Here is a 14,926-nt window from a genome sequence, read left to right on the forward strand (position 1 = left end):
TCACCCAACCGCGTAAGGAACGCAAAATCCGGGAACATAACACCGATATGACGGAAACTAGGGCGGCAGGAGTGGAACAAAACACTAGGCAAGAGGCCGAGCCTTCCATCCTTTACCAAGTATATAGATGCATTAAGATAACAAGGTAATATAATGATATCCCAACAAGAAAATAATGTTCCAACAAGGAACAATCTCCAATCTTCACCTGCAACTAACAACGTTATAAGAGAGGCTGAGCAAAGCGGTAACATAGCCAATCAACGGGTTTGCTAGGACATGGTGGGTTAGAGGTTTGACATGGAAATTTGGGAGGCATGATAAGCAAGTGGTAGGCATCGTAGCATAGGCATAGCAAAAGAGCGAGCATCTAGCAAAGCAAAGATAGAAGTGATTTCGAGGGTATGATCATCTTGCCTGCAAAGTTGTCAGAGTTGATTGGATCCTCGAAAGAAAACTCAACAGGCTCCTCGTTAGCGAACTCATCTCCCGGCTCTACCTAAACAAGACAAACAAGCACAAGGAACACAATCAACCACGTGCAAAGCTCAAACAACATGTTGCAAACATGGTATGCTATGCGGGATGCGATATGTGATGCATATGCAAGATTTGACAAGGAATGAATGAACCTGGCCTCAACATGGAAATCCATGTGTTCCACTGGAAAGGTGAGGTGATTTTTCTTGAAATTGATATAAAGAACACCGGAATCAGAGGCACGGTTTGGAAATGGCAAGCAAAACAAATATGGCACCGGTCTGCGATAAACAGCAAGTAGCCATTTAATGCATCAAGATAAATATGCTACAGCACTCGAACATGGCAAGAAAATACATGGCAGGGATCCATTCATGATGATTGACAAAAGATGAACATTGATCTACGGCCAATTCATCCATTAACAGGTTCAAACAAGCATGGCAAAAGTGCAATTGGATAGCACCTATGGAAAGATGGCAATGCATATAACAAAACTCATGTAGAGCTCAGGGGCATATCATGCACACATTAATCATGGCAAAAATGACAAATAGCTATTTGGTGCACCAGATCTGACAATTAACTCAAATAGCACTCTTCCAATAGCATTTAGGGTATCAAGATGAGCTCAAATGAAAATGATGCAATGAGATGAAATGATGTACTCTCTGAGACGAACATTTTGATATGCTACACGCCCAAAACGGAGCTACGGAGGCGGAGTTACGATGCGTCAAATTTGCCAAAAATTCTGAGAAACTGGGGACTTAGAGAAAATATACCCTCCAGATCTAGGGTTACTGTTCACCCGGACCGAACCTAAATCGGGCGGCGCGCGGATCGGAGTTCGTCGGCCGGACTTGACGGGCTCGCCGGAAAGGGAGGTCGCCGGCTTGCCGGAGAGGGAGGAGGAGGCGCGGGGCGGCGCCGGAGTTGGTGTAGCACGGCGGCGGGGCGCGGCTCCCACGGCGCGGGCGCGCGGCGAGGAGAGCGGTCGGCGGGCGGTGAGGCGGTCGCCGGAGCCCAGTGAGGCGCGGTGCTTCGGCCGCTGGAGTTGACGAAGGCGGCGGCGAGAGGAGGCCGGGCGGAGGCGGGCAAAGTCGGGCGGCGGGGCACGGCGACTGGGCCGCGGGGGCCTCGCCTGGGCCCGGGCGGGCCGGCGCGGCGGTGGGCAGCGGCGATGTGGGGCTGAGGCGCGGGCCAACGGGCGGCTAACACGTGGCGGCGGCGCTCAGGTCGGACACGTCCGGCCCGGCGGAAAAATGTCCGGCGGCGCGAGGGGTGGATCTAGGGTTTCGGGGGATGAAGGAAACGTGAATTTCTGAGGGGGTGATATTTATAGGCATAGAGGGAGCTACGAGTGTCCAAATGAGGTGCGGTTTTCGGCCACACGATCGTGATCGAACGCTCTAGATGATGGAGAGGGTTTTGGTGGGTTTTGGGCCAAATTGGAGGGGTGTTGGGCTGCAACACACACGAGGCCTTCTCGGTCCCTCGGTTAACCGTTGGAGCATAAAATGAAGTCCAAATGGTACGAAACTTGACAGGCAGTCTACCGGTAGTAAACCAAGGCCGCTTGGCAAGTCTCGATCCAATCCGGAAATGTTTAACCCCCACACACGAAAAGAAGGTAGAAATGACCATCGGAGGAGATAGGAGCGCCGGAATACAAAATGGACAACGGGGAAAATGCTCGGATGCATGAGACGAACACGTATGCATATGCAATGCACATGATGACATGATATGAGATGCATGACAACGACAACAACACACGGAGACAAAACCCGAACCCGAGAAAATAGAATAACTTAGTGCCAGAAACGGCAAGAGTTGGAGTACATATTAGGTAAATTACATCCGGGGTGTTACATTAAGACTAAATAAGTAAACTCAATCTCTAAAGAAACATGATGAGAAAGCATCACAAATACACATAGTCAACATACCGACCAATGCAAAGCTAAAACCGAAAAATAGAAGACAATAAGAGCAGTGCCCACGGGCATCATCTTCAAATGAGGCACTACCTAGCACCTGTGTTTCATGGTGACACACCACAAGTTCCATAACCTACAAGAAGAAGAAATGATGACTGTGACGATCTTGGGAAGCAGGACACTAAATCCCAATGACCTAGAAGACCCTAACACTAGCTCTCCACCTTTAAGAAGGTGTGGCATTTGCATATTCATTAAAACCCAGCTACCTTGCACATAAATTTGTGGTATATATGTGTAACACCCACGATGCGGCTATATCTCCCATGTGTCGGGGCACGACTTAGAGGCTTAACCGCATGGTAGGCATGTCGCAAGAGGGGTAATCTTTACACATTCCATGTACTGAATAAGAAAGGGATAAAGAGTTGGCTTACAATCGCCACTTCACACAATACATAAATATATCATACATCATCCAAAATACAAACAAGGTCTGACTACAAAACCGAAATAAAGAAAGACAACCCCAAATGCTAGATCCCCGATCGCCCCAACTAGGCTCCTCTACTGATCATCCGGAAAAGACACATAGTAAGGGCCCGAATCCTCGTCGAACTCCCACTTGAGTTCGGTAGCATCCGCTGCACTGGAATCATCGGCACCTGCATCTATTTGGAAGTATCTGTGAGTCACGGGGACTCAGCAATCTCACACCCTCGCGATCAAGACTATTTAAGCTTAAAGGTAGGCAAAGGTAGTGAGGTGGAGCTGCAGAAAACACTAGCATATATGGTGGCTAGCTTACACAAAAGAGAGCGAGAAGAGAAGCAAAGCACGGTCGAGAAGCTATTAATGATCAAGAAGTGATCCTGAGGCCACTTACGTTCAAGCATAACACGAGACCGTGTTCTCTTCCCGGACTCCGCCGAAAAGAGACCATCACGGCTACACACGCGGTTGATTCATTTTAATTAGATTAAGTGTCAAGTTCTCTACAACCGGACATTAACAAATCCCCATCTGCCCATAACTGCGGGCACGGCTTTCGGAAGTTCAAAACCCTGCAGGGGTGTCCCAACTTAGCCCATCACAAGCTCTCACGGTCAACGAAGGATATTCCTTCTCCCAGGACGACCCGATCAGACTCGGAATCCCGGTTACAAGACATTTCGACTATGGTAAAACAAGACCAGCAAAGCCGCCCGATGTGCCGACAAATCCCGATAGGAGTCGCATGTATCTCGCTCTCAGGGCACACCGGATAGGTCAAGCTATGAGTAAAACCAACCCTCGAGTTGCCCCAAGGTGGCCTCGCAGGCTGCCCGTTTCGGACCAACACTCAGAGGAGCACTGGCCCGGGGGGGGGTTTAAAATAAAGATGACCCTTGAGTCTGCAGAACCCAAGGGAAGGTATATGGTGGTAGGTAGGCAAATGGTAAAACCAAGGTTGGGCCTTGCTGGAGGAGTTTTATTCAAGGCGAACTGTCAAGGGGTTCCCATAACACCCAACCGCGTAAGGAACCCAAAATCAAGGAACATAACACTGGTATGACGGAAACTAGGGCGGCAAGAGTGGAACAAAACAACAGGCATAAGGCCGAGCCTTCCACACTTTACCAAGTATATAGGTGCATTAAAGTAAACAAGATATAATAATGATATCCCAACAATATCCATGTTCCAACACAGAACAAACTCCATCTTCACCTGCAACTAGCAACGCTATAAGAGGGGCTGAGCAAAGCGGTAACATAGCCAAACAACGGTTTGCTAGGAAAAGGTGGGTTAGAGGCTTGACATGGCAATATGGGAGGCATGATATAGCAAGTGGTAGGTATCGCGGCATGGCAATAGAGCGAGCAACTAGCAAGCAAAGATAGAACTGATTTCGAGGGTATGGTCATGTTGACTGAGATCCCGCAAGGAAGAAGAACGAGTCCATGAAGAAGACAAACGGACGTAGTCCAACGGATCCTCACAAACGCGATGTTACCGGAAGTAACAAGAAGAAGCAACACCGGAAAGAAGCAAACAACATGGTAAACAATCATCACATAAAGATGGCATGATGCACAACCAAGGATGATGCATGTTCGGTTTAAATATGCATGGCATGGCAAAGTGCACAAACAATACTACAAATCCAATGGAGCTCAATATGCAACGAGTTGCATATTGACGAAACACCACATGACTTATTTAGTTCTCTCTTGTTTAGGTACTCAACAATATTAAATGTTGTTAAACATGGCAAGAGCAGAAGCATGAAGAAATTATCTATTTAGGCAAGTTTAATTAAGGCCGGAACGCCAAACAACAATTCCGGTAAAACCCCATATGCATTTAGCAATTTAAGGCAAACAACAATTTTAAACATTTTAAATGTTAGTATCATGATGCGGATGACATGAACAAGTTATATGCAATTTTATGAAAAAGTTGGCATGTTAAAAGATATGGAGCATTTTGTCACCATGGTGGAAAGAAAGGGTGCCATAGCGACGATAACGAAAACGGTGCCACGGCAACGTTCCGGTTCCGGTAATTCGATTGAGATGCCGGTGGAAAAGATAGGGCGTGAGCGAGTTGAGCAAGATGGTGGGGTGATCCCGGTAACCGGGTTCCCATGGGTCAGCGGCAAACAAGGAGGACTGAGCGAGCAGCGATTCGACCATGGTGCAAACATGGGCATCTCATATAACACATCATATGCATACGGTCTACGGGCATCTTTCCGGCGGTTATACCTTCCAAAGGTGCATTTACGGAGTGATTCGAGTTCGGTAAAGGAAGTAGGCATTCTCGTGACGGTAGCGGTACACGGTCGTCGTGGAAGTAGTTGTACACGGGTCGTTGTGGGAAGTTGTCCTTCTCGTGGTGACGGTAGTGGAAGTAGTGGTACATGTTTCATAGTCGTACACATTCCGTAGATGTTCGGTGTCGTAGTAAGGAACTTGACATCCATGGGGTCTTCGAGGGTCAACGGTAGTGGTACATGATACGTCTCCAACGTATCTATAATTTTTTATTGCTCCATGCTATATTATCTACTATTTTGGACTGTATTGGGCTTTATTTTCCCCTTTTATATTATTTTTCGGACTAACCTATTAACCGGAGGCCTAGCCCAGAATTGCTGTTTTTTCCTATTTCAGAGTTTCAGAGAAACAGAATATCAAACGGAGTCCAAACGGAATAAAATCTTCGGGAACATGATTTTCTCACCAAACGTGATCCAGGAGACTTGGACCCTACGCCAGGGGGTCAAAGAGGAGGTCACGAGGGTGGGGGCGCCCCCCCTAGGGTGCGCCCCCTGCCTCTTGGGCCCCGAGGTGATCCACCAACGTACTTCTTCCTCCTATATATACACACGTACCCCCAACGATCAGAACAGGAGCCAAAAACCTAATTCCACCGCTGCAACTTTCTGTATCCACGAGATCCCATCTTGGGGCCTGTTCCGGAGCTCCGCTGGAAGAGGGCCGTCATCACGGAGGGCTTCTACATCAACCTAGCCCCTCCGATGAAGTGTGAGTAGTTTACCTCAAACCTTCGGGTCCATAGTTAGTAGCTAGATGGCTTCTTCACTCTCTTTGAATCTCAATACAAAGTTCTCCCCCTCTCTTGTGGATATCTATTCGATGTAATCTTCTTTTTGCGGTGTGTTTGTTGAGACTGATGAATTGTGGGTTTATGATCAAGTCTATCTATGATTAATATTTGAATCTTCTCTGATTCTTTTATGTATGATTGGTTATCTTTGCAAATCTCTTCGAATTATTCGTTTGGTTTGGCCAACTAGATTGGTAGTTCTTGCCATGGGAGAAGTGCTTAGCTTTGGGTTCGATCTTGCGGTGTCCTTAGCCAGTGACAGAAGGGGCAGCAAGGCACATATTGTATCGTTGCCATCGAGGATAACAAGATGGGGTTTATTTCATATTGCATGAGTTTATCTCTCTACATCATGTCATCTTGCTTAAGGCGTTACTCTGTTTTTAACTTAATACTCTAGATGCATGCTGGATAGCGGTCGATGAGCCAACGTAATAGTAGTAGATGCATAATCGTTTCGGTCTACTTGTCATGGACATGATGCCTATATACATGATCATGCCTGGATATTCTCATAACTATGCTCAATTCTGTCAATTGCTCAACAGTAATTGGTTCACCCACCGTAGAATACTTATGCTCTTGAGAGAAGCCACTAGTGAAACCTATGGCCCCCGGGTCTATTCTCATCATATCAATCTCCATCACTTTAATCTTGCTTTGCTTTTTACTTTGCCTTTACTTTTTACTTTGCATATTTATATCAAAAATACCAAAAATATTATATCTATCAGATCTCACTCTCGTAAGTGATCGTGAAGGGCTTGACAACCCCTAATCGCATTGGTTGCGAGTAGCTATCGTTTTGTGTAGGTACGAGGGACTTGAGCGTGGCCTCCTACTGGATTGACACCTTGGTTCTCAAAAACTGAGGGAAATACTTACGCTACTCTGCTGCATCATCCCTTCCTCTTCGGGGACAAGACGTAGCAAGAAGGATTTCTGGCGCCGTTGCCGGGGAGTCTACGCAAAAAGTCAACCTACCAAGTACCCATCGCAATCCCTATCTCTCGCATTACATTATTTGCCATTTGCCTCTCGTTTTCCTCTCCCCCACTTCACCCTTGCCATTTTATTCGCCCTCTCTCTCTATCCTCCCTCTCTATTTGCCTCTTTTGTCTGCTTGCCTCTTGTTTGCTCGTGTGTTAGATTGCTTGTTTGTCGCGATGGCTCAACCAAGATTTGGTGATCTTCACCTTAAAAGGTTAGAGGAGATCAAACCAACGTTAGGAAGTTTATGGTTTTGCAATCTGAGCATAATAATTTCTTTAGAAACAAGCTTAAGGAACAAAAAAGTTTTATGAGTTTTATGAATAAAGAGCTTGATGATATGTCTAAAGAATTCGAGGGTATAAGATCCCAAATTGCTCATCTAGAAAAGATGACTGCTGAAATTTCGAATATGCAAGCCACCTTAGTCAATAAGATGGCCGCTAAACCGAATTCTTATGAAAATCAAGATGAAGATCTAAAATTTATTGATGTGTCCCCTATTAAATCTTTGTTTTGCAATATTAATCTTGATGAAACTGAATATGATCTTCCTTTACCTAGAAGGCGTTCTAAAAATTCGGAGTATTTAGATCTTAATGATGAAATTGATGAAAGTGGGGATTGAAAGAAATAAAAATCTAGATGTTGCTAAACCCACTATATTGGATTTCAAGGAATTTAATTATGAAAGTTGCTCTTTAATTGATTGTATTTCCTTGTTGCAATCCGTGCTAAATTCTCCACATGCTTATAGTCAAAATAAAGCCTTCACCGAACATATTGTTGATGCCTTGATGCAATCTTATGAAGAAAAACTTGAGTTGAAAGTTTCTATCCCTAGAAAACTCTATGATGAGTGGGAACCAACTATTGAAATTAAAATTAAAGATCATGAGTTTTATGCTTTGTGTGATTTGGGTGCTAGTGTCTCTACTATTCCCAAGACTTTGTGTGATTTGCTAGATTTCCATAATTTTGATGATTGCTCTCAAAACTTGCATCTTGCGGATTCCACTATTAAGAAACCTATGGGAAGAATTAATGATGTTCTTATTGTTACAAATAGGAATTATGTGCCCGTAGATTTCATTGTTCTTGATATAGATTGCAATCCTTCTTGCCCTATTATTCTTGGTAGACCTTTCCTTAGAACAGTTGGTGTGATTATTGATATGAAGGAAGGGAATATTAGATTTCAATTTCCATTAAAAAGGGCATGGAACACTTTCCTAGAAAGAAAATAAAATTGCCATATGAAACTATCATGAGAGCCACTTATGGATTGCCTACCAAAGATGGCAATACTTAAATCTATCCTCGCTTTTATGCCTAGCTAGGGGCGTTAAACGATAGCGCTTGTTGGGAGGCAACCCAATTTTATTTTTATTCCTTGCTTTTTGCTCATGCTTAGTAATAAATAAATTATTTAGCCTCTGTTTTTGTTGTATTTTTTTGAGCTTAATTAGTGTTTGTGCCAAGTAGAACCGTTGGGAAGACTTGGGGAAAGTCTTGTTGAACTTTCTGTAAAAAACAAAAACATTAGCGCTCACGAGAACTGCTGCAATTTTTATTTGGAGAGCGATATTTAGTTAATTCTTTTTGCAGATGATTAATAGATAAATTCCTCACGTCCAGAAATTTATTTCAGAATTTTTGGTGTTCCAGATCTTGCGCTAGCTACATATTACTACAGACTGTTCTGTTTTTGACAGATTCTGTTTTTCGTGTGTTGTTTGCTTATTTTGATGAATCTATGGCTAGTAAAATAGTTTATAATCCATATAGAAGTTAGAATACAGTAGGTTTAACACAAATATAAATAAATAATGAGTTTATTACAGTACCTTGAAGTGGTCTTTTGTTTTCTTTCACTAACGGAGCTCACGAGTTTTCTTCTTTGAGTTTTGTGTTGTGAAGTTTTCAAGTTTTGGGTGAATTCTTGTGATGGATTATGGAACAAGGAGTGGCAAGATCCTAAGCTTGGGGATGCCCATGTCACCCCCAAGATAATCCAAGGACACCAAAAATTCAAAGCTTGGGGATGCCCCTGAAGGCATCCCCTCTTTCGTCCACTTCCATCGGTAATTTACTTGGAGCTATATTTTTATTCACCAACATGATATGTGTTTTGCTTGGAGCGTCCTGTATTATTTGTGTCTTTGTGTCTTAGTATGCCACAATCATCCTTACTGTACACACCTTTTGAGAGAGCCATACATGAATTAAAATTTGATAGAATACTCTATGTGCTTCACTTATATCTTTTGAGCTAAGTAGTTTTGCTCTATGTGCTTCACTTATATCTTTTGAGCTAAGTAGTTTTGCTCTATGTGCTTCACTTTTATCTTTTGAGCGTTATAATTTTGCTCTATGTGCTTCACTTAGATCTTTTAGAGCATGCTGGTGGATTTGTTTTAAAGAAACTATTGATCTCTCATGCTTCACTTAAATTATTTTGATAGTCTTAATAGCATGGTAATTTGCTTAATAATAATATGCTTGGTATTCAAGATTTGTGAAACTTTCTTTTGAGTGTGTTGAATACTAAGAAAATATTGAAGCATGATAATTGTTTTGAGATATGGAGGTGATAATATTAAAGTCATGCTAGTTGAGTAGTTGTGAATTTAATGAATACTTGTGTTGAAGTTTGTGATTCCTGTAGCATGCACGTATGGTGAACCGTTATGTGATGAAGTCGGAGCATGATTTATTTATTGATTGTCTTCCTTATGAGTGGCGGTCGGGGACGAGCGATGCTCTTTTCCTACCAATCTATCCCCCTAGGAGCATGCGCGTAATACTTTGCTTTGATAAACTTCTAGATTTTTGCAATAAGTATATGAGTTCTTCATGACTAATGTTGAGTCCATGGATCATACGCACTCTCACCCTTCCACCTTTGATAGCCTCTCTAATACCGCGCACCTTTCGCCGGTATCATACACCTACCATATACCTTCCTCAAAACAGCCACCATACCTACCTATTATGGCATTTCCAAAGCCATTCCAAGATATATTTGTTGGGTTTCGTAGTGATTTCAAAAAATTTCCTACGCACACGCAAGATCATGTGATGCATAGCAACGAGAGGGGAGAGTGTTGTCTACGTACCCATGCAGACCGACTGCGGAAGCGTTGACACGACATAGAGGAAGTAGTCGTACGTCTTCACGATCCAACCGATCAAGCACCAAAACTACGGCACCTCCGAGTTCGAGCACACGTTTAGCTCGATGACGATCCCCGGACTCCGATCCATCAAAGTGTCGGGGAAGAGTTCCATCAGCACGACGGCGTGGTGATGATCTTGATGTACTACAGCAGCAGGGCTTCGCCTAAACTCCGCTACAGTATTATCGAGGAATATGGTGGCAGGGGGCACCGCACACGGCTAAGGAATAGATCACGTGGATCAACTTGTGTGTTTCTGGGGTGCCTCTGCCTCAGTATATAAAGGAGCCAAGGGGGAGGGGGCCGCCAGCCAGGAGGAGAGCGCAGGAGGAGTCCTACTCCTCCCGGGAGTAGGACTCCCCCCCCCCCCCAATCCTAGTTGGACTAGGATTCCCCGAGGGGGAAAGAGGGAGAGGGGGGCCGGCCACCTCTCCTAGTCCTAATAGGACTAGGGGAAGGGGGGAGGCGCGTGGCCACCTTGGGCTGCCCCTTTCTCCTTTCCACTAAAGCCCATTAAGGCCCATATGGCTCCCGTGGGGTTCCGGTAACCTCCCGGTACTCCGGTAAAATCCCGATTTCACCCGGAACACTTCCGATGTCCAAATATAGGCTTCCAATATATCAATCTTTATGCCTCGACCATTTCGAGACGCCTCGTCATGTCCGTGATCACATCCGGGACTCCGAACAACCTTCGGTACATCAAAATGCATAAACTCATAATATAACTGTCATCGTAACCTTAAGCGTGCGGACCCAACGGGTTCGAGAAAAATGTAGACATGGCCGAGACACGTCTCCGGTCAATAACCAATAGCGGGACCTGGATGCCCATATTGGCTCCTACATATTCTACGAAGATCTTTATCGGTCAGACCGCATAACAACATACATTGTTCCCTTTGTCATCGGTATGTTACTTGCCCGAGATTCGATCGTCGGTATTCTAGTACCTAGTTCAATCTCGTTACCGGCAAGTCTCTTTACTAGTTCTGTAATACATCATCCCGCAACTAACTCATTTAGTTGCAATGCTTGCAAGGCTTAAGTGATGTGCATTACCGAGAGGGCCCAGAGATACCTCTCCGACAATCGGAGTGACAAAACCTAATCTCGAAATACGCCAACCCAACATCTACCTTTGGAGACACCTGTAATGCTCCTTTATAATCACCCAGTTACGTTGTGACGTTTGGTAGCACCCAAAGTGTTCCTCCGGCAAACGGGAGTTGCATAATCTCATAGTTATAGGAACATGTATAAGTCATGAAGAAAGCAATAGCAACATACTAAACGATAGGGTGCTAAGCTAATGGAATGGGTCATGTCAATCAGATCATTCAACTAATGATGTGACCTCGTTAATCAAATAACAACACTTTGTTCATGGTTAGGAAACATAACCATCTTTGATTAATGAGCTAGTCAAGTAGAGGCATACTAGTGACACTAAGTTTGTCTATGTATTCACACATGTATTATGTTTCCGGTTAATACAATTCTAGCATGAATAATAAACATTTATCATGATATAAGGAAATAAATAATAACTTTATTATTGCCTCTATTGCATATTTCCTTCAATATTGCCATGCAACTTTCCACCATCTAGTTCATCATGACATATTCATCATTGTCATATTGCTTAGCATGATCATGTAGTTGACATAGTGTTTTTGGCAAAGCCACCATTCATAATTTTTTCATACTTGTCACCACTACTAGGGAAAAGCTTATAGACAGACGCTTACTAGTAGTGAGGGTTTACACCCCTCGCTACTGCTACTTACTAGTAGCGCGGGTTATTATCCCTCGCTACTACTAAGTTGATAGTAGTAGCGCGGGTTTTTAACCCTCGCTACTACTAAGCGGTCTCTGTCGTGCCCCTCCGGAACATGCCATAGTAGTAGTGAGGGGTATAAACCCGCGCTACTACTAAGTTGATAGTAGTAGCGCGGGTTTATAACCCTCACTACTACTAAGTGGTCTCTACCGTGCCCACCCGGGACATGCCATAGTAGTAGCGAGGGGTATGAACCCGCGCTACTAATATCGACCCACCAAAACATATGTACACATAGCGTGCGGAGGCCGAAATCCAAACCCACACTTTTCTAATCCCCCTTCTCCTCCCACTCGCCATTCCCTTCCTCACCCACCACCACTGCCGGCCTCGCCTCTCACTGTCACTCACAAATCCGGCGACCTCCTCTCGCAGACCCCTCCCCTCCTCCTCCATCCTCCTTCTTCTCCGCTGTTGGAAGGAGAGGCAAACCAGTAGAGCGTCGTACACATGGCCGCGGTCATATCCGCCATGGACGCAGCCACTTGCACCTCCTCGACGGGTCAAGGGTCCCACGACAAGAAGTAGTAGGTCACCGAGCTTCATCTAGGGTTTTGGGCGTCAGCTCCAACTCCGGTGGCCACCGGTGAGTTCCTCCTCCTACTGCTCTCTATCTCTCCCTTCCTCTTTCTAATAATTTTCCCTTCTTTTGTAGCAGCAGTAGACGAGAGGTGCGGGCACAAGTTGGGTGCACCATCACCATGAACAACTTCATCCCCTCCAGGACCAGTAGCAACCATGAATGTAGAGGACGATGACGCCAAGCAGAAGCAGTCGCCATGGCTGAAATTAATTTTTTTAATTCTGAATTGGTTAATAGTAGTGTGGGGCCCTGACCCGCGCTACAACTAAGTAGTAGTAGCGCGGGTGGCAACCGCGCTACTACTACTAGAAGTAACAGTAGCGCGGGTGCCACCCGCGCTACTACTAAAAGTTAGCTGTAGCGCCCTAGCAGTAGCGCAGGCCCCCGCGCTACTGCTAGCAATTACCCCACGCTACTACTAGGGTTTTCCCTAGTAGTGCACTCTTGATTCATTGCATATCCCGGTACACCGCCGGAGGCATTCATATAGAGTCATACTTTGTTTTAGAATCAGGTTGTAATCATTGAGTTGTAAATAAATAAAAGTGTGATGATCATCACTAATAGCATTGTCCCAAACAAAATAAAATAAAGGGGAAGGCCAAAAAAAGAAAGGCCAAAGAAAAAAAAGAGAAAGGCCAAAGAAAAAAAAGGCCCAAAAAATAAATAAATAAAAAGGGGCAATGCTACTATCCTTTTGCCACACTTGTGCTTCAAAGTAGCACCATGTTCTTCATATAGAGAGTCTCATATGTTGTCACTTTCATATACTAGTGGGAATTTTACATTATAGAACTTGGCTTGTATATTCCAATGATGGGCTTCCTCAAATTGCCCTAGGTTTTCGTGAGCAAGCAAGTTGGATGCACACCCACTAGTTTCTTTTGTTGAGCTTTCATACATTTATAGCTCTAGTGCATCCGTTGCATGGAAATCCCTACTCACTCACAATGATATCTATTGATGGGCATCTCCATAGCCCGTTGATACGCCTAGTTGATGTGAGACTATCTTCTCCTTTTTGTCTTCTCCACAACCACCATTATATTCCACCTATAGTGCTATATCCATGGCTCACGCTCATGTATTGTGGGATTTCATTGTTTTTTTGTGTTTAATTAGTGTTTGTGCCAAGTAGAACCGTTGGGAAGACTTGGAGAAAGTCTTGTTGAACTTGCTTTAAAAAACAGAAACTTTAGCGCTCATGAGAACTGCTGTCCTTTTTATTTGGAGAGTGATATTTAGTTAATTCTTTTTGAAGATGATTAATAGATAAATTCCTCACGTCCAGCAATTTATTTCAGAAATTTTGGGGTTCCAGATCTTGCGCTAGCTACAGATTACTACAGACTGTTCTGTTTTTGACAGATTCTGTTTTTCGTGTGTTGTTTGCTTATTTTGATGAATCTATGGCTAGTAAAATAGTTTATAATCCATATAGAAGATAGAATACAGTAGGTTTAACACCAATATAAATAAAGAATGAGTTCATTACAGTACCTTGAAGTGGTCTTTTGTTTTCTTTCACTAACGGAGCTCACGAGTTTTCTTCTTTAAGTTTTGTGTTGTGAAGTTTTCAAGTTTTGGGTGAATTCTTGTGATGGATTATGGAACAAGGATTGGCAAGAGCCTAAGCTTGGGGATGCCCATGGCACCCCCAAGATATTCCAAGGACACCAAAAAGTCAAAGCTTGGGGATGCCCCGGAAGGCATCCGCTCTTTCGTCCACTTCCATCGGTAATTTACTTGGAGCTATATTTTTATTCACCAACATGATATGTGGTTTGCTTGGAGCGTCTTGTATTATTTGTGTATTTGTGTCTTAGTATGCCACAATCATCCTTGCTGTACACACCTTTTGAGAGATCCATACATGAATTAAAATTTGATAGAATACTCTATGTGCTTCACTTATATCTTTTGAGCTAAGTAGTTTTGCTCTATGTGCTTCACTTATATCTTTTGAGCTAAGTAGTTTTGCTCTATGTGCTTCACTTATATCTTTTGAGTATTATAATTTTGCTCTATGTGCTTCACTTAGATATTTTAGAGCACGGTGGTGGATTTGTTTTAAAGAAACTATTGATATCTCACGCTTCACTTAAATTATTTTGAGAGTCTTAATAGCATGGTAATTTGCTTAATAATAATATGCTTGGTATTCAAGATTTGTGAAACTTTCTTTTGAGTGTGTTGAATACTAAGAAAAGATTGAAGCATGATAATTGTTTGGAGATATGGAGGTGATAATATTAAAGTCATGCTAGTTGAGTAGTTGTGAATTTAATGAATA

The sequence above is a fragment of the Triticum dicoccoides genome, chromosome 7A, assembly GCF_002162155.2.
Source record: "Triticum dicoccoides isolate Atlit2015 ecotype Zavitan chromosome 7A, WEW_v2.0, whole genome shotgun sequence".
Taxonomy (NCBI): Eukaryota; Viridiplantae; Streptophyta; class Magnoliopsida; order Poales; family Poaceae; genus Triticum; species Triticum dicoccoides.